We start from the raw sequence: 20487 nt of genomic DNA on the forward strand, positions 1-20487 counted from the left end.
CATCTTGAACTCCCGTGCGTTCTTCTCCTGATGTTATCCTTGACAAATGATCTGCTCTTTGATGCGTTGAACCCTTCTTAACTGCAACGGTAAAATCAAACTCAAGGAGAATGACAAACCACCGCACTATCCGTCCTGTAGCACAAGGCTTGTTGACTAGATATAAAAGCGCTTGATGATCAACAAAAAACACAAATTGGGTGGCTAAAAGATAATGCCGAAATTTCTTTACAGCATAGATCATAGAAAGCCCCTCTCGCTCCATAGTTGTGTAGTTCTTCTCAGCTACATTTAACTGTCTGCTTGCGTAAGAAATTGGAAAATCCATATTCTTATCACCTGGTTGAGCTAAAATGCAACCGATTGTTGCCAATGCCGATGCATCAATATGCACATGAAAAACCTTGTTCCAGTCAGGTGCCCTAAGTATGGGTGCACTAACCAATGTCTTCTTGAGCTTTTCGAATGAAGGCTCACACTCCGGAGTCCATTTGAAAACAACCAAAATTCCTTCATGGTTCAACTCATTCTGCTATATATTAGGTTTGAAATTCGATGGGAATAGTAAGCTAGATTTCTCATGAAGAAGAGAAGGTGTTTGGATCTTCACGTTTAAGGGTTAAATATTTGATGTTTATATGTCATTTGTTGTCCATTCCTTCATGGTTCAACTCATTCTGCTATATTAGGTTTGAATTCGATGGAAATAGTAAGCTAGCTTTCTCATGAAGAATATAAGGTGTCTGGATCTTCACGTTTAAGCTAGAAACTACATAAACCCTCATTTGAAAATGTCGTGGCATCTCATGAAGAATATAAGGTGTCTGGATCTTCACGTTTAAGCTAGAAACTACATAAACCCTCATTTGAAAATGTCGTGGCAGAGATTGTTGGTTTTGAGAATACGAAAAATCCTGCAGAAATACTGGAAAATGTAAGTTGCACTTTGCTGTTTGTTCTTTCTCACTAAGCTGGCAGTTATTATGTTATGCATCAATTTGATACTTAGAGATTTAATGTTTAGAATTTTTGTGTCAACTGTTTTTTGTTAATACAACTTTTAATTGTAGATATTCAATGAAAAACCAAAGATGAGAGAGATTCTGCCAGATAGTGTGTGTGTGTCATTATTCTTGATGCATGTGGGGATTTCCCCCATCCTCATCCATGCGCTTAAAATAATGCACAGGGTGCGTTTTATGATGCTTTTGTACATGTGGTAAGGTGGGAGTGGAGAAAATCTTTTCATGGCTCTCCACCACGTTTGAGGCCATGGACTATGAGGTTGTAGAGGAGATCCCATCATCCCAGATTTGAATCGTGGGGTTGATTATACCAGGCCTCCCTTGTGTGGAGTGACGATCATGGTGTCCTTTGGCATGAATCGTGTTGTTGTTCATATACTGTCCAGAGGAGAAACATCACTTTAGTGTTGCCAGACAACCAACCCTGCTACAGGGCAAGAGGATTGTAAGCAGAGGAGAGCGTACAGGCGAGATGCGCACATAGACATGTAGGGGGGCGTGTGGGAGAAGGAAAGCTAAAAGAGGCATGGATGTTAAAATGGGAAAAAGTGCGAGTAAAGAAAAGCATAAGTGAGCTTTTTTTTTTTGTGCTAAAGCAGGAGGGGGCTTATTTTTAAGCTTCAACTTTTAAAAAGCACAAAATTAAAGCGAGTGTGCTTTTTTAAACTCATTCCCATATAAATTCAGTCTCTACCTTCTTGTTGGCTTATACATACACCTTGTGCAAGATCTACGTACACCATCTTCAAGCTCTTGGTCTCCGAAAGCTGCAAACTCCGCTTCAACCGACTCATCCACCCTAAAAGCTTTTCTCCTAACCTTTCAATTCTTTCCAGCCCGTAACCGGTCACCTTTACTCCAAGTTGATATGCAAGTTTAGTGTGCATCGGATATATATGGAATCAGAGGGCAGTAATTATGTGAAGTCATCTGATAGTAAAAATGTGGAGGCGGTCAGGTGGCGATGACGACTTTGAGCAAGTGAAGCCACCGGGATGGCTCAGATTATGCCTGCCACGAGCCGTAAGGGTGGAAGATAAATAGGAGTGCGTTATCCAGGATTCCCTGAGGGAGGATAGTGTCGGGCCCAACCTTGATGGGTCCTCCATGCCTTCGCCTATCAATGACCATGGGGTTGTCAAGTGGTGTCAGGAGGGTTTGGCTAAGTGGGATTCAAGTTTGAATTCACACACATTGGTGGGTCCGGGAGTGGCTCAATAGTCTTGACTTCATAGACCCAAGTCGTGATGCCTGTATTTTGAGTACTTTTTAAAAACCCCCAAGTAATAATGTTAAATTTTAGAGGTCTTTGTTGCATGCTCTTGTTTCTTTTTACCATGAACCCTTGGCGCAGGCAATCTTGTTGGGTGTTGACTTAACCTAGGACGGGATGCTGAGGTGATGGTCATAATCTAGGATGCCTGGGCCGAGGTTTTCGGATGGCTTATAGACAGCCAGTGGAGCTGATTGTTGCAGGAGCTAGGGACATGGATTGGGGTGTTGCAGGAGCTAGGGACATGGATTGTTGCAGGAGCTAGGGACATGGATTGGGGTGGTATCTTTCATCCTTGACTTTGCATGGATTGGATTGGCCCTCAAGTTGACCTAAGGTTTGACCTTGGTGTTCAGAGGGGAATTCAGTTGCTTCAAGGTTGGGTTTAGAGGGGAAAGTTGGCCATTCACCGGCCATTCCACCTATGATCATGCTTAACGGGGGTTTTATGTAGGTTGCGCTCTAGTGGTATGGGAGACGTCAGAGTGTATTCTCATGTAGGATCTCCTGAGGCTTCGCCAGTTTTTTGTGTGGGACACCCTGTGCTTAGGCATAGTTCCTCTCATAATTGTGAGGATCAGTGCTAGTCTATGAGTGACAACAAGATAAGAGGCTTTCTTGGTTGTCTGAGCATTGGCATGTCACTTGTAGGGTGACAAGTTCTTTGATTCATCACACACTCTCGTGGTGATGACCAAATGATATCGATGCAGGAGGCAGCCTCAGAATTGTGCATGAGAGAGATGTGAAGTCTAGAACTTCTTGGTCTTAGACTTAATGTCTAGACCAATTGACGGTTGGACCATTTGATACTCCAGGGTGGACATAGTTCCACGGGGTTATTTTGATTCTAGGACTTTGGAGTCATATGGACTTCCACTTGTTTGATGGGGTGTAACACATGGACATGTTAGTGGTGGAATATGTTATAACCATTGTCCTTCAGGATCTCTATTAGTGGGATTGCATGGACTTTGGTAATGACTTTTAGTAACCTTTAGTTCATTCCAATTTGGTGGGGTGAAAAGTAGTTGGAAGCCATCTTGTTGTCTTTAGGTTGCTCGAGGACAACGAACATACGCAGAAGTTGATGGGGAGTTTTATGCTTACCCTAAAGTAAACGTATCTACTACTGGTTACCCTAAAGCAGACATGAGGATTAATCCTAGATGAGGATTGGATAGGGGAGATCTTGTGGTTGGAATTTTGTATTGGAAGTTGCACTAGGACTTGTTTGTGCATTAAGTGGACTAGTGTTTGCCAACAACTAATGTTGGATGCCATTTGGTATGACAGATGAGTTGTGCTCTAGGTCTGTGGTAGGGTTGTTATGGTAGAGCTTGTTGCATTTTAAGACTTGATGTCCTATTGGGATTCATCTCTTGGATGAGAGTTGGATTGACAGTAAGCAATTGGATGTTTGTAGTAGGGTCTACAAGAGGAGTCTTACACTGGCCTAGGTAAGAGGCAGTAGACTTGAGTAGATGCTATGGACGGATGTCCGGATCCGAGGATTCGCTTACATAGGCTGTTGAAGAGGAGGAAGTCTGTTACGTCCCAACACGCCTAGGATTAGGACTAGGGGCGTGTGCAAACCCAAGATTAGGGTTAGGATTAACCTAGGGTTAGGGTTAAAAGGGCTTAGCTAGGACGTGAGGACCTAGAGGGTTCACACTTGGGTTAAGGGCGCTAGCAAGATGAAGTCTAGGGCTAAAAGCTTATACAAGTGCTGTACAACAACTCGTACATGCCGTACAATAGCCTACCAGCACCAAGGTCAGGTCGTACAAGTTGGTGAGGTGCACATATAGCTGATGATGAGGTGCCTAGTCCACGAGAGAGGATTGGAGAGGTTGGTGGTGTAGGTAGCCATGAAGGGGAAAATCTGCTAGTGTTTGGGCAGCCCACAAAAGTGTCCACACTTGCTTCAAATGATCTTGGGCACCCCATATTGGACACAAAAGAGGGCGCCTGGTACAAATAGGTATAGAGGGTGCCCATCTTTGACAAATGCCCGGTGCCCATATTGAACATGTTCACACTTATTACCGAGTGACCACTTTGAGTTGAAAATTTTTCCAATTCCCTAAACGTGATTTTTAGGCTGAATTCTAGGACCACTTTAGAGCCCTACAAAATGCCAACTGGTAATCAACAAACAAGGGCACTCACACGGTCTTGTAGCCAATAGTTCCGAGCGTCCCTGGCACTACAAGGTTGACCCACAACAGCACACAATAACAAGGCATAGTTCTAACAACTCGTCTAACCAGCACATACATACATGAGCTATGCATATGAACATGTAATTTGGAAATCGACCGTTCTCAGATCTTGTACCAATTCACAGGGCTCTAATCACGCTAGGCTACCTTGGTGTGTGTTTCGAGTCATGCTGGTAGCGCACAACTGCGAGTCAAGGTGGCATCTTATGTATTCACACTAGGTAAAGAAAGGAAACAGCTAGTCACACTAGCAAACTCCATCCACACTGGAGATGCGGAATACTAGTCACACTAGCAGAGCCCCCTAGTCACACTAGAGTGAAGCAGGACTAGTCACTGGCTATGAAGCAGTACCAGTCACTTTGGCGAAAAATAGACACAATGGCTAGTCGTACTAGTTTTCATTATGTCCCAAAGAAGAGCTTTAAGAATCATTGATGCACTTACATCATAGCTAATCATGCTTAGGGAGCCAGATGATGAGGTCAATCAAACAAAGAAACGTTGAGAGAGATTGGAAGGAGCCCGCTCTGCCCTTCTGCCCCTGCCTCTGCCCACATTGCCTCCGCCTCTGCCTTGCTGCCTCCTGCTACCCCCCGCCCTACTGCCCTTCTGCCTCCACCTTGCTGCCCCCCAGCCTGTGCCCCTCTACCCCCCGCCCTGCTGCCCCCCGCCCTGCTGCCTCAGCCCTGCTATTTTTTTCAGCCTTGTTGCCGCCCACTGCCCCTGTCTCTGCCTCCTGCTACCCTCCGCCTCTGCCTATTGCTGCCCCTGCCTCAGCCATGCTGCCCCCTGCCTCTATCCCTGCTGCTTCCACCTCTGCCCCCCGCCTTTGCCCCTGCTGTCTCCGTCTCCTTGTCTGCCCTTTGCTATTCCTTCAACAGCTGTTTTAAATCGGATTCAAGTCGGCCGCCCACCATTGATTGGCCTCCCACAGGCCGAGAGAATCATCAATTTCTCGCAAGATGAGCTCACCTCTCTCCAACACGACATTGACATTGAGTTCTAGACCACCCTTATCGTGAGGGTTTATGGCTCCCACCCCTCTCGCTCGCATGCCCGTGAATGGCTTCTAGCAGCTCTACCTTCGGAGCTTTGCAACATGATTTTTTGGAGAGTGGTACCAAGTTTCATCCCCATCTAACACCAAACATGTGCGCGAGCGCGTCCGAAACACAATTTTTGACTAGGCACGTGTGGATTCTAGGATCTTCAAACCTTTCCGGTTACAGGTTACACGGAATGAAGAGCAGGTACCGCATGAGAAGTCAGTGTCAAGAGTGAGAGAGCTATAAGAGAAGAGTGTAAGCAGCGGGAACGGGAGTCCGAGAGACCGGTTTTGAAAACTTTTTCCCATTTTTAAGTGAATCCCGCCTAAGTGCAATGTAATATGTGTCAAGAAGGAAGATGGGCTCATAAGAGTTCCACGTTGTATAAATTCTTAGCCTATTTTCTCGTAATTTATCCATTTTCTTAGTAGTGTCCGCCCAAGTGTGAAAAACCTAGTAAGTTTTGACCTAGGTATATAAGTGAACACAACTAAGAATTTGGGGCTTTTTTGGTCATTTGTAAAGAGAAGAGCTCTCCATCTCTAGCTAAGCTTATCTAAGCTCCAAGCCTAATTGTGATTAACTCTTTATGATTAATACATTGGCTATGGCTTCTCTTCATTGTGTTCTCTCTCTCTCTCTCTCTCTCTCTCTCTCTTCTAGTGTATGAATGAGAAGCAATGACTCCTTACTCATGTGTGATTGAGTAGTGGATAAGCTCTCTAATCATTCTTTCATTAGTGTAAGAGCTTTGTCTATTGATTTAAGGATTTCTAGTCTACTAATCTAGCTTGTGGGTTTGCTTATTGGGCTTGGGAAGCATGTGCGGGATAGTAGATAGATTCTATGCTTTCTTGCTTGCTTGAATGTGTGGGTTTGATTCTTAAATGTGTAGCATTGCTTGCTTAATCACATGCTTAGTCTTCTTTGTTATTAGCTTATGTTAATGAGCTTGTAGTGAAGGGAATGTGTGTGTGTGTATTTAGCTTAATCTAGAGAGAAGAAGAGGTTAGCATAGATTGTTGAGTGAATGAGTGAGCATCATCATTGCTTTGCTCATTTGATTAGCTTGTAGGAGTGGGTTAATGACTAGATTAGTGCCCTTGATTAAGTTAACTACTCTCTTACGTTGACACGGTAGGATTTCCTTCATGTGCTAGCCAGGTTAAGCTTCCTGCATTGACCTCTTCTCCTTATGCATAGGGTTGAGAGTTGTGTGGATGCTGCTACGCTATGGCGGGCCCATCAGTGGATATTGAAAGAGAGATGCATGCAACTGGGGTGGCACATAAAAATAATATGTACACAACATTGAAACGGGAAATGCATGCCATTGTGAAGGCAGAGATGAATGTATTGGAATGTATGATGCAAAAAAGATTAGACGATGCACTTGCCACTTTTGAATCATGGAAATCAAAAGTGGAAAAGTGCATAAGTGAAAAGGACGCTATGATAGAAGAACTCAAGGGAGAACTTACAACACGTAAAAGTAGGTCAGAAAAGGATGGGGCAAATTAGCCCTCAGTGATAGAGGAGCTGAATAACATTAAGGAGAAGGTGAAAACATTTCAAGAAGAGGAAGAGCAAAAATCACGGGAAGCCTCCTCATGGGCGGATGTCCTCACCAAGACACAAAAGAAGGTTGATGAAGAGGAGAAGTGGATTGAGGTCGCAAAGAAAGGGAAAGGTGGCCTGCATGAAGCTACACCCTCATCAACATGACCATAGAGGAAGAGAAAAAGAGGAAGACAAGGGCTCTTCATGTCCGTGTCACGGGTCTCAAAGACACTGACAAAGTGGAGGAAGAAATGAAAGAACACTTGAAGCGCATGAGCATCTCCGAGCCTACACACATAGGTGCTTGGAGAGTGGGGAAGAAGGGGAATGAGGGGAGAGGAAGCTCTAAGGAAAGAGCGCTCATCATACGTTTCCCTACAATGGAGGCTAGGAAGGAGTTCTTGAAGAAGAGTCCTACACTCAAGAAGACTGGGGCACAAATAGCACAGATGCAAGAGATGATGCCTGAGATCAAAGCAGCCAGGGAGAAGGGGAAAATTGCTTTCTATAGAGGAGGAAGAGTTGTGATTGTGGAGAGACGCACCACATGATGGTGCGCAACCTATGGGACCAGCCTAAAACTAGCAGCATGGAACTGTAACGGGTCATTGAAGCTAGATGTATCATGTGGGCGCCTTTAAAGATAGCTTCAAAGGAAGAGACATTATTTTCTACTGAGAGACACACCAGACTCTCGGTGGCACATTACCTAGGGTGACAAGATACCATTGGCAGACTACTTGTAGACAGGAGGTGAGATTAGAGCATAGAGGACGTGGGTCAGGAGGTGTGGCAACCTTATTCAGGGAGGAGTTGCAGTTCCTCATTTGTATTGTTTGGAGAGATGAGCATGCCAAATATATGTGGGTCAAGGTGAAAGCGGAGACTGGAAGGTCACTCTATATTGCCATATGCTATTTTCCCCCAGCACATCTCACTATGCACCGCCCAAGGGGCAATCACCATATATGATACTGGATGAGGACATATGGGAATTCTCTAGGGATGGGGATGTCATCCTTCTGGGGGATTTTAATGCCAGGACGGGCCACTCTCAGACAGTCTTTTACGATACCTCAGAGGAGATGTTGAGAGAGTTGGATGTCAGTGATTTGGGATTGGCCAGGCTTTCGCAGGATGAGAAGCACATTGGGTATGGGGGATATCTGATAGATAATAATGGGGACTGCACATGGACTGGCCATTTTGAATGGCCTACAGAGATCTCCAGCATTGAGTGGGTTCACTTGTTTTCCTCACAGACATGGGGCTAGCACAGTGGATTATGTTTTGGCTCAGCTCAGTTTTATACCCTCTATTTAGGACTTTATAATCGGCCCTAGGCCTATTGGGGTAGCAGTAGATCACGCCCTCCTCACCTTTACCATCTCATTCTAGTTTAGTACAGCTCGGTTGGCACAGACATCTATGCATACCCAATACACTTTTACATCGGAGACTGACTCTTTCTATAGAGATGGCATATACAGACGCTTAGTTATTGAGGAGTCAGGACGTCCATTAGAGGAGCTCACCCAAATATTGACAGAGACATTACATGATGCAGCAGAGGCATACCCACACACCCAGCCTGAGCACAGACGTCGTTCGGGGAGCATGCCCTAGAACAGTTGGTATGATAAGGAGTGTAGAGAGACGAGAGCCACACTTCAGAGAGAGGTGCCTCTGGAAGTCATCACTCATAGACAGTCATAGATTTCCTTCCGACGCCTAGTACGACAGAAGAAGAGGACTTATCGTGCTCAGTTAGAGAGAGAGTTGTACCAGCTATTCTTGAGTCAGGACTCAGGCGAGGCATGGAAATTTTTCCATGAGCACTCCCCTCCATCGGCTTTCACATCCACTGATATTTGGGGTGATTATGCATCATCTCTTTACACAATCCTAGGAAAGCCTCCTCTACCAGATCCTTTGGAGCCATACCCACAGACATGCACTTTCTTTACCATCGAGATGGTAAAGAAAGCTATTGACAGGATGAGAACTAGGACAACATATGATCATGATGGATTGGTGGCGGAGCACTTCATACATGCTAGAGATATGCTAGCAGAGCTTCTTGTAGTGATGTTCAACCGAGCCATGTGTGAGGGTTTTCCTGACACTTGGAGTATGTCCACTATTGTGTCCATCTTCAAGGCAGGAGACCCAATGATGCCTGGGAACTACCGCACTATTATGTTTGGGCACACATTGGCCAGGTTGTATGCATCCATTCTTGAGCATCAGTTGAGTAGATGGGCAGAGAGAGCAGGCATACGAGCATCAGGACAAACAGGTTTCTGGAGGGGCTTTTCTACTCTTGATCACATATTGACACTTAGAGCTATTATTGAGGAGGGCAGATCACATGGCAGGAGGATTTATTGTACCTTTGTGGATTTTTGCAAAGCATTTGACATAGTCCCTAGAGCCCAACTGATGCGCAGACTACAAGAGATGGGTGTACCCACAAAGCTGATTTGGGGGGTCATGGCTCTGTACAGGATAGTTGTGGGACAGGTTTGTACTCCAGAAAGGTATCTGAGCTGATTCACTCCACTATTGTGGTGAAACAGGTATGTCCACTCTCCCCTACTTTGTCTGGTATGTATGTAGATGAGGTTTCAGATTACATCAAGAGGGGGGGTGATAGAGGAGCACATGTAGCAGGGACATGGATTTCATTGCTACTGTATGCAAATGATATTGTGTTGATATCGGATTCACGAGAGGGGATGCAACGACATTTGGATGGATTGCACACATTTCCTAGTGACAGCGGCTTATCGGTGAACCTTGGCAAGACCAAGGTTATGGTGTTTAACACCACACCATAGTGGGTCAGGCGATCTGCAGCGACCATTTCATGTGGTCCGAAGATGGTGGAGTATACAAATGCATACACCTACCTTGGAGTGGACTTTAGTGGTCGAATGTTTTCTTTGAGGAGAGCAACAGAGACTAGACTGACGAGAGCATATGCAACTCTGGGGAGGATGGAGAGGATGTGTTTGCACGTTCAGTTTCAAGAACCTCGAACAAAGCTCTGGCTTTTCGACACCAACACTTTGGTCACATCAGCTATGCTATATGGGGTGTAGATATGGGGACCATCAGTAGATCATCATAGCCGAGTTGGCAGTACTGATGGATGAAATGGTATGGAGAGACCTCTGGTCTCTATGATTTCTTAGATGATTAAGGCCAAGGCCTTTGTACCGCATGCAATTATTTGTGTAGAGCTTGCTGCTCCCCCATTGTTCATAGAGGCATTTACCAGATCTGTCTCTTTTATACACATTATTTGGGATCTCTCCAGAGACAGATATGCTCGCCTAGCTTTGGAGTCTTCTCAACAGCTTACCTCACAGGGGGAAACATCTTGTTGGTATGCACAGATGACATCTTGGTTTCATCTACATGGGTTTGACATGGATAGACTACCCCCTTTCCAGTACTCGCTAGACGCACCCTCCTTGTCCCTCACGCAAACCGAGATTACCCGGCTCGTCAGGCAGGACTTGATTCAGTTAGACACTAGGAGGACATGGACACAGCCAACGCGTGAGCTGGACACAAAGATGGCTTTTATAGAGAGCATCTTCTCCAGCTCATAGAGGATGGATTTGTGACCAGACCGACCTACATGGACACTCATTTATCCCGATGTGCTATTGGTCAGATGCGCACATCATCACATCAGTAGGTTGAGACTGGAAAATTTTGGGGGTACAAGTAGAGGCCAGAATTTGCCAGTTGTGTCATATAGAGCCAGAGACAGAGCTACATCACATATGTCATTTTCCAGTATACTATGAGATACGAGACCACTTCCGCTTGCCTATTCAAAGAGGGTTTTGGACCACTGGCTAGAGTTATGAGATATGAGGATCAGAGATGCCTTGGGATTTTTTTGCTAGAGCTGCGCAGACCCAGGGAGGGTCTCTTGAGGAGCTCAGACAATGGGAGACATTCATAGAGGGAGATCACTGATTTCTTCAGACCACAGACTCAGCAGGCAGATGAGCAGGCATCACAACAGACTTCAAAGTCCACCTGTACTAGAGGTATTTTGACTGATAGGGCCATTGAGCTTGGGCGATCGAGACGCCCATGACTACGAGTTTCATCACAACTTCAACGGAGGCTGCATCAGAGGGTCCGGACTATTCTAGCATGACATGGGAGACGTCCAGTTAGAGTACTCACCAAGGAGGACATTGATGAGTTTCGCCGACCGATGCTAGACATCTTGGGACCCTGATTTCAGCATTTCAGCTCATTTCAATTTTTTAGTCTTCTCTTTTTTTACCACATAGACATTGTATCAGAGTTTTTCTTTTAGCACACAGACATTGTATCAGATTCGCCACTTTGTAACCTTTTTTGGTCTCATAAGTCATTTTGGCCTTTTGTAGACATATCATTTCATTTCATTTCATTTCTCTCTCTCTATTCTCTACATAAAAAATTGATTTTTTATGAATACATAAATTAAGGAGTATTTTGTACTCTCTCTCTCTCTCTCTCTCTCTCTCTCTCTCTCTCTCTCTCTCTCTCTCTCTCTCGTGAACAAAATTGGCAATATACAAAATCTCAATTGGTAAGTCCCAAGAGATAGCCCCACACAACAACCTTACATGTATAAGAAAAGAACTCACCTAAGATCTCTGATAAGCTATATAGATATTTGCTTGGAATATCAACAAACTTGAAATTCGTATTATCAACAAACTTTAGATATGAAGTCAGCTCATGGAGAAAATTTGTGCATGAGCTACAAAAGATACACTGATACAAAAGAATTAGCAGAGTTCAATACATAAGGCACCATTACTTTATAGTATTTTTTCGTATTTTGTGGAGAACAAACTTCAAAGATTTGTTGCAAATGTTCTCAATAAATATTTTCACTCATGATGCACATTGAAATTTGAATACATGCCTCACAAATCTTAAGATGTGATGGCCAAGATGAGGAGCCTTCACATGCTAAGCACTCGTCTTGGCCACCGCGTGACAACAAAGATAGACATGGAGCAACATGGAGACCTGCTCAGAAAAATGAGGCTAATTCCATTAAGAAGGAGATGTTGAGTTCTTTATACCACATGTGCTAACTCATGTCTTATTGAACAAGTGTAGAAAAGCATCATGAGTTATGTAGAGAAGCAGTAAGTAGTTGTTACAATTTATATAACTTGTGCCTAGAGAGTGACAATTTGCGGCTCTACCAGTCCTTAGCGACATGATGTGCAACCCTTCAAAACATGTGACAATTTGCACCACTACCAATCCATGATGTTCGACCCTTCAAAACATGATGGGCCATTTTTCTTGAAATATAAAATCAAATTTGTACACATGTGTACTTAAAATTACATCCTTTTTGCTAACTTTTGATGGAACATTATCTCCAGGTTGCTAACTAAGATGATGGCAGCTATTTGGAGGTTTGTACATAGACCTTGGGATTGCGGTGGAATGGTGCTAAGCATGTATGGGCCAACTTCCCCAAGGGTATTGCATTATTGTCAAAGAGCCCACTTGTTCCATGATGGAAGGAGTTTAGTGATGTCTTGGTTTGCATATTAGACTTAGGAGTTCACCTTCCAAAGCTAACATGATGTATTTGGAGAACGGTGTTCTCTACCTTGCGGTATGTGGCAAATAGAGATCTCTCGTTGACCAATGTGTATGGAAACACTATGTCAACCGAGGACTATACCCAGCTAGCGCATAGAGGCAATCCCTTGTGGAGAGCACACATTGAGAGCTTAACCCACATGACACATCTACTCATACTAGGCAACAATGAGCTCCATCCTACAAACCCACATATGTCCCCACATGAATCAAGAGAGCAAAGGAATGTAGCAAGCTCTCCTACAAGCCTACTAACTCAATAACTCTTCACACTCCCTCAATCCCATTCCCATCAAGCATAGGTTAAACCCTACTTCCCTATTGTAAGCAACTCATACAATGCATAACCCACAAGCTTAAGCAAGCTAAGAAACACATATTCTCAAACCCACAAGCTATTATGAGGAGTATTTCCATGCGTAGCTCATTGCCATAGATGTGGGCAAGAGCAAGCTTCAATGGAAAGCTCACACACATTCATAAGCATGCAATAATAAGAAAGGAAGAGTCTTCAACTAATTAAACATTAATTTACTTCAATGCAAGAAAAAGGGAGAAAGAGTGGAGAAAACCTTCATTGATTCATGGAGCAAGAATGCTCAATAGAGTACATCGCGCGAGTAGCTAGAGAGCTTCCATAGCTAGAGCAATAAGAGGCTTCTTCACTTGAGAGCTCTCCTAGAGTGTGTATAGAGAATGTACCTCAATCCCCTTTTAGATTGGCTTATAAGGGAGTTTATCAAAAGTAGCCACACTTGTCCGGCCGGCCATACAAGGCTAAAACACTAGAGCTCTTGCGTTACAAATTGGAACTCGGTTGAGCCCACTTAAATGAATATTACAATTAAGAGCTCACACGAACCCATTTATGAATAATTTACATTCCGCACATTTAGGGGTATTTACGGGAAATGCTGCGGGACAGTCAGTTCTCCTCGTTGAAGCTCGGTCTTCCATTTGATGAAGTTAGGTGCTTAATTTGAAGATAAAGACATAAGCTACACGCCAAACAAACCCACATGTCTATTCGACTTCGTTTGCACCATTTTTGGAGTAAAACCATAATGTCATGTTTTAGCATCCCGCATTTCCTGTTTTGGCAATTTTACCTATTTTGGCTTCAGCTGCTTAGGTTTGTTCTGGCCCTGTTCCGTTATTCCCAGAACACTCCCCCCTTCCTAAACTGGCAACCGGGGCGGTGAAATTTGACTCCCGGTGTCTTTGACGTGAAGTGACTGGAGGTTTGTTTGTCGATGAGCTTGGTTGCCGTGGCTGTTTTGCTTTGCTTGATCAATGCCTTTATTGAAAGCGAAAAGTGAACGATGGTGCTAGACACCAAATATGGTCAAGGGGAAAAAACCCTGTGGGAGAAAAAGTGCCCTTGACTTGTCGATCTTATTGTGTATGTATAGTTGTTGCTGGAGTCATTTTGCAGAATCTGTCATGCGGTGTACTGTGCATGGGTGGAAGCAAAAAAGCGTGTCTAATGCATGTGTTCAAGAATGAAACACCCTATATGCTTTCAAGGAGTTTTCCATTTAAACAAGATGTTGTGCGAGAAAAGAGTAATGAAGGGTTATCTTAGGAGTTGTTCCCGCAAATCTGGAATGGAACCCAAGTGCTTCAAGGCGAACAGGTACGGTAAAGGTAAACAAGTGCAGGTACAGGTAAAGAGAAGCCACTGATTCGAAGAGGAGTAAAGAGCTCAAGGAGTAAGCCTGCGGGACGGGATATTTTAGTTGAATCATTTTCTATTTTAGAGAAACCCGCCAAAGTGCAATGTACATACACATTTTTGTAAATGAATGGACTCATTGAGTTCCAAGTTGTATTTCCCGCAGCCTAAGCATTAGTTTTTAGCCCATCATTTTAGTGATGTCCGCCCAAGTGTGGGTTGTCCTATTTTAGAGAACCCTAAGTATATAGGTGAGTTTCACTAAAGTTTTGGGGCTTTTTGGTCATTTTCTTGAAAGTGAACTCTAAGTCTATCTCCTCTCTAACCTAAGCTTGGCTTCAAGCTTCCATAGCTCAAGCCTTCACTTTGTAAGTCTCTACATGGTTAATCAAAGTGAATCAAGCTTCTCTTTTATCATTGTTAGCTTCTCTCATTGGCATGCAAGCTTATGTTTAATGCTTGATTAAGTAGGGAATGTTTAAGCTTGTTTGCTAATCTTTTATGTGTGTATGCAATGCCTATTGATTAGTGAAGGTGTTAAGAGTAGGAAATGCTTAGCAATGTGTATTTCATTCTCTTCCCCTCTTCATTAATGTGTGTTTGAGCTCTATGTTAGAGTAGTATTTGCAAGTGCATTAGCTTATCATTAGCATGTGGGTTTGCCATAGACTAATGAATGATTGTATGAGCTTGCTTGAATGCTAAATGCGGTTGTGGGTTATGCTCTTTGCACATTTAATTGATAGAACATTGAGTAGGAGGCTAAGCTTGGTGATTAAGGGTGAGTGGGTTAATGCTTTCATTAATCTACTTAGTTAGTGTGTGTGTGTGCATAGGCTAGGAACCATTAAGCTATCCATAGATTAAGTTATTCATTCTCTTGCATTGACATAGCAAGATTCCTCCATGAGCTAGCCGGGTTAAGCTCCCCCCATTGACCACTCTTCTCCCTCAATGAGATTAGTGTATGTGTGGAAGCCACTATTCCATAGTGACCCCAACAATGGCGCCGCTGCCGGGAGCGGTAGCCTACGCTAGTGAATGAGTGATTTGATTAGGATTTAGCTTCTTGCTTCATCGGTTGCAAAACCGGTGGATTAGGACCGTGGGTTGGGTGTGTGATCCCAAGGCCACCATTAGTTAATTAAAAGCTTTTTTGTGATTAGTGTAGAGAGTGTGGGCTCTTTAAAAACCCTCATCGTGTGTATGCGGTTGAGCTACTCCCGCACCTTATTTTATTTCTTTGTTTGCAAGCTTTGTTTTGTTATGTTCATTTGTTAGGATTAGAATTAGGATGCTTGTTGTTTAGTAGATTTAGTTGCCATTAGTTTAAGGCTTTAGGTTGCTTGTTTTTGCAAGTTTTAGGTAAGTGCATTGTGATATAGTGCATGTATTTGATTTCTAATCTTTTTTGTTTTGTGATTGTTTTGGACAACCATTTGCAGCACATTTGTGTGAATAGGTAAGGGCCTTTGGAGGCCACCTTTCTAGTTGTGATCCGGGCACTTTCCCGAGGCCGGTGGGCTTGTGTGGTAGTTGTGATTATTAGTATTACTCTTAGCACAATCAATATTGCAAAGAGGTTGAGTGAGATTGAATGTGGAGCTAGTTAGAAGTGCAGAAACTGCAGTTGCCGGAGCTGTTACTTCTAACTTGGCCTCCATTTGACCTCCAAATACCTTTTTTCAGTTCTGATTGTGCAGGAAGAGCTTATTGACCATAAGGGACCTGAATCTGCCAGCCAGTTGCTCTCTGGGAGCAGATACACAAAATGGCGCCTCTGTGATTCAGGGTACCCAGAGACATGTTTTCTGTGAAGTGAGGTGCTAGGAACAGTCCATTTGACCCCTGGAATTGAACTGTCCAGACAGATCTCAAAAATATTAAAAGCAGAAAATGGCGCCTCTGCAGATGGCGCCTTTGCTATTCTGAGCAGCTGGAGCATCATTTTGACATTTTAAGACCACCTCTGTAATGCCCATGTTATACTCTATCCAACTGGCACATTAAACCATCAAAATCTCTTAAAAAAATGGCGCCTTTGCAAATCAGGGTAGCAGGACAGGCAGTTTGACAATTCTGTCCTTTTTCCCTCTCATTTTGTCAGGTTTAAATCCCCCTTTTATGTCAAATGGAACTGAAGGTGCTCCTTCCCTATGTGCTCCACTTTCATCCATGTATGAGACCGCTTTCCCTCCAATTGGAAGTTTAGGTCCTACTTGTGGTGCTTTTGGATGCATAGCGCTTCTTTCAATCGGAGGTGGACCTAAGCCCAACTCTTCAAAAAAATCCCTTGGGGGTGACCCATAGGTAGGAGTAGGTGCTCTAAAAGTAGTCTCTTCCGGTCTAGCAGTGTCTGCAGGTCGTGCCCATGGCATAGCAGGAAAACCTCCCGTATAAAATGCAGGCTGTCCCTGGTAAGTGTACTGCCCTAGACTCTCCTCACTCAACCGGTGGTAAGATTTACCCCAGTCATCCAACAACGTGAGTTCTGTTTTTCCCTTGATACCCCAAGCGTGCACTCTTGTCTCATGAGGGTATGTTTTCCCATGGTACATTATTGTTTTATATACAATTCCAGCCGTGTCCACATACAAAGCGACAAATTGATTATCAATGTAAATGCGAGTCACTTTGAATGAGTAGAGTACCTCTTCTCTTTTTGTAGAGTTTACCTCGCCTTGGGTTGCATCTCCAGCTGTGTAGATAGGTGGTGCCGATGGCGCTGGTTCTTGAATGCCGGCTCTTCCTTGGAATCCGAGGTACGGCTCCGTTTGCGCTCCTCGCTCATTGCCTTGCGGGAGGATCTGGCCCAACCTATTCATGTTCTCAAAAGCAGGTGTTAGAATATATTCTATTCCCCCGAGGCTCATGTAGCGGTCACCTTGGAAATTGACCCACACCTCGGCCTCTAAGGGTGACTGGATGTCCTCCATTTTGACTGTAATCCTACTTTGAGGATCCATGTAGAGCTGAGCTCCATGTGCGTTCTCCCTAATGTGCACAAGTTTTATGTTCAACCCATTGATTGGGCTGTTCATACTTTTAGCTTGATCAAAAGGGTTCGTGTTACCTCCTGTGGAGAAAGAGTCATCCATGTTGTCGGATGCCTCGCTATCCGATGAGGAATTAGTATGAGTTGAACTTAAATTTAACTCTTCAAGGATAGCTCCAAGCGGTTGTTGGGTCCTCACACCGCTCCCTTGGGTAGAAACCTTAGAGATTTTGGAGGACCCGGAAGCTATGGACTTCCCGGACCTTAGTTGCATGTGGGCTATGAAGCACTCGTGCACCACTTCCCCCTTTTGTCCTTCTTTGCTTCTTTTTATGAAATTTTAAGTCTTTTATGATTTTTTTATGATTTTTGTGGGTTTTGGGGAAAACAAATAAGACCCACAAGTCTGCAAAAGTTTTGCAAGAGGTTTAGTGGGAGCGGAGATCCTTACGACCACGTGGCACAAGACCGACAATTGCTATTCGCAGAGGGTGTCACAGACGTACACACTATGGTACAAGGGTTTGGATTGACTATGGAAGGAAGAGCATTGTCTTGGTTTCAAACACTGAAGCCATCTGTGCTCTATGACTTTGAAACACTTGTGAAAAGGTTTATAGAAGCCTATTCCAAGATTGGGATTAAACACAATACAGTCACGCAAATCCTTAGCTTTAAGCAAAAGGATAACGAAACCGTTAGGGAATGTGTTGACCGATTGAGGTAGTACATAGTACGGTGCCCTGATTCAGAAACACCCAGTCAAGAGCGCCTAATTTCATGCTTTCTTGAGGGACTAAGGGACAGGCAACTGTATACACATTTGTTTGCCAAGGGGCATGTGGACTTTGACGAGTGTTGCTTTGATGCGCAAAAGTTTGATGACAATTGTGAGTTTGCAACTCAAAACTCAAGTCAAAGGTCCGATTCGGGAGATACGAGCAAGAGTGCAGACCCTCAGGCAATCGCCAATCTTATCCTACGAGGGTTAAGGCAAGACACAAGGCAAAGTCAGTCTTATAGACCGTACCAGCAAATGGCTCCTTTAAGGATGCATACATGTGGGACATGTGGGGGAGACCATCCTACGGACAAGTGTAGAATCACCAACCCACTGAAATGGTGCGAGTATTGCTGAAAAATGATGAATCACGAGTCAAATGAGTGCTATTATCGTCCGGGTTACAACAGAGGGGTAAGCAATACTCAACCACAACTCACAAATCAAGCTCCTCAAACCAACACAACCACGGCTGAGAGGGCAAGGCCTGTTTTAGGTACACAACCCACTCCTCTAGGAACAACAGCCTTTAGATATATTGAGGATCAAGGACCTTCCCTTGAGATGGTCCCTGTGACTCCTTATTATGTAGAGGAACCTTCACCATCCCCATCTTACACAGACCAGCCAATTGACTATGGTTATGAAGGCAATGATCACATGGTAAGCATGAATGCACATACGTTGATGTTGATGGCGAATGGGGCCTTTAGACAACAAGGAAATTACAACAACAACAAAAGGGGACCCCCAAACCAAAACCAAGCACCAGTAGCTGGGCCATGTTTCAAATGCCAACAAGATCATTGGATTAAGGATTGTCCCATTGACAAGGAGGAAAAAGCGCAGGCAAGAGCGGCAACTATGAATTGGCCAAGAGTACCTAGGTACTGTGCTGAGTGTGGAGTAAATCACCTTTCTAAAGACTGTCCAGTAAAAGCGGCTGAGAAGCCATTTACACCTACGTCTTTGGGAATGATTGGGGTGATTCCTTCACCTACCTCCTCTGAAAATGAAGGCGAAACTAAACCAATTTATATAGTGACACATGCCCAAGCACAAAGAGCCAAAGAGACCTTAGATCAATTGATACTAGAGTGCCAAAAGGAACCGGTGCTCAGAGAAATGTCAAAAGAGGAGCAACAAAAACAAAAGCGAAGACGGAAACAAACAAGAAAAGGCAACAAAAACAAAACCGGGGTAAACAGCGGTACGGAAACATCCGAAACGGGATCATGGGAGTCCATCATCCTTGAAACACCTGAAGGGGTACGAAAAGAGTATGTAGTTAAATCCCCAACTGCTGAAACAGAGCAAACAAATGGAAACCATCCAGCACCAGTGTTAGTTGTAACACGGGCAAGGGCAAGAATGGAATTAGAACAAAAAGGGAATCAATCTACAAAAGAAAGTTCCAGTTCACACAAAACCAAACAAAAAATGAGACACTTGAGGTCGAAAAGGACAAAAGAGAGTTCACCAGAGTCTGACTCGGATCAGGGCATAAGAGAAGTCATAGAGTCAAGACAGAACATCACTCAACAAAACCAGGGTCCAAAAAGAACTAACAAGGGACAAGAAGCAGATGAGCCTGCTTCAGAGACACGAAGCAATGAGGGAGGATCGGTCATTGTTGATAAGAAGAATAAAACACTCGAAGCCCTTCTCAAAGCTTGGGACAGTCGTGTAACATCTGAGACACCCATCCCTCCTAAGTTGCTAGAATACCCAGACCCCCTCCAGGAGAAAATTGATTTGGTGAGGCATCAACAATTAATTCGAGACACGCAAACTACTTTAGAGGGTCCTCAGCCATATCAACCTAGGAAAATGAGTGCAATGAAACCAGTTTTGGAGACCATTGAGGAAGAGCCAGAAACTGAGCTTGAAACAAACACGCTGGGTAATGCACCGATTCTACCAAAAGAAACACTGTTGAGGGAAGAACATGTAGTAATGGATCCACCTGAGCTACAACCTGCCAAGCATGTACCAGAAGAGGTGGAGTTGGAGGAGATTTTTGACATCACCTCTACTGTTCCCTCTCTTGAAGGAGAAATGGCAGAGGAATTATGGCGAGAAGTCAGAGAGCTTAAACAAAAAGACGAGCTTTCCAACGAGACAGCACCACTTTCGATAGTGGGCATGACTGAATACCTTGGAATTGCTTGGAGTTTGTCTGACCAAGAGTTAGTTGATGATGAAGACCAAGACGTCGAGGCCAAGACGCTAGCTACATTACCATCCTTTTTGGG

The 20487-nt window shown here is 44.0% G+C and overlaps 2 pseudogenes; both read left to right on the forward strand.

Annotated features, from left to right (window-relative positions):
• Positions 1 to 6805: 6805 nt before the first annotated feature.
• On the forward strand, positions 6806 to 7683 carry LOC147622579 (uncharacterized; annotated as a pseudogene).
• A 295-nt stretch (positions 7684 to 7978) lies between these two features.
• On the forward strand, positions 7979 to 9972 carry LOC147622580 (uncharacterized; annotated as a pseudogene).
• Positions 9973 to 20487: the final 10515 nt, after the last annotated feature.

Source organism: Cibotium barometz, chromosome 28 (genome assembly GCF_041138505.1).
Source record: "Cibotium barometz isolate CiBa-2024 chromosome 28, ASM4113850v1, whole genome shotgun sequence".
NCBI lineage: Eukaryota > Viridiplantae > Streptophyta > Polypodiopsida > Cyatheales > Cibotiaceae > Cibotium > Cibotium barometz.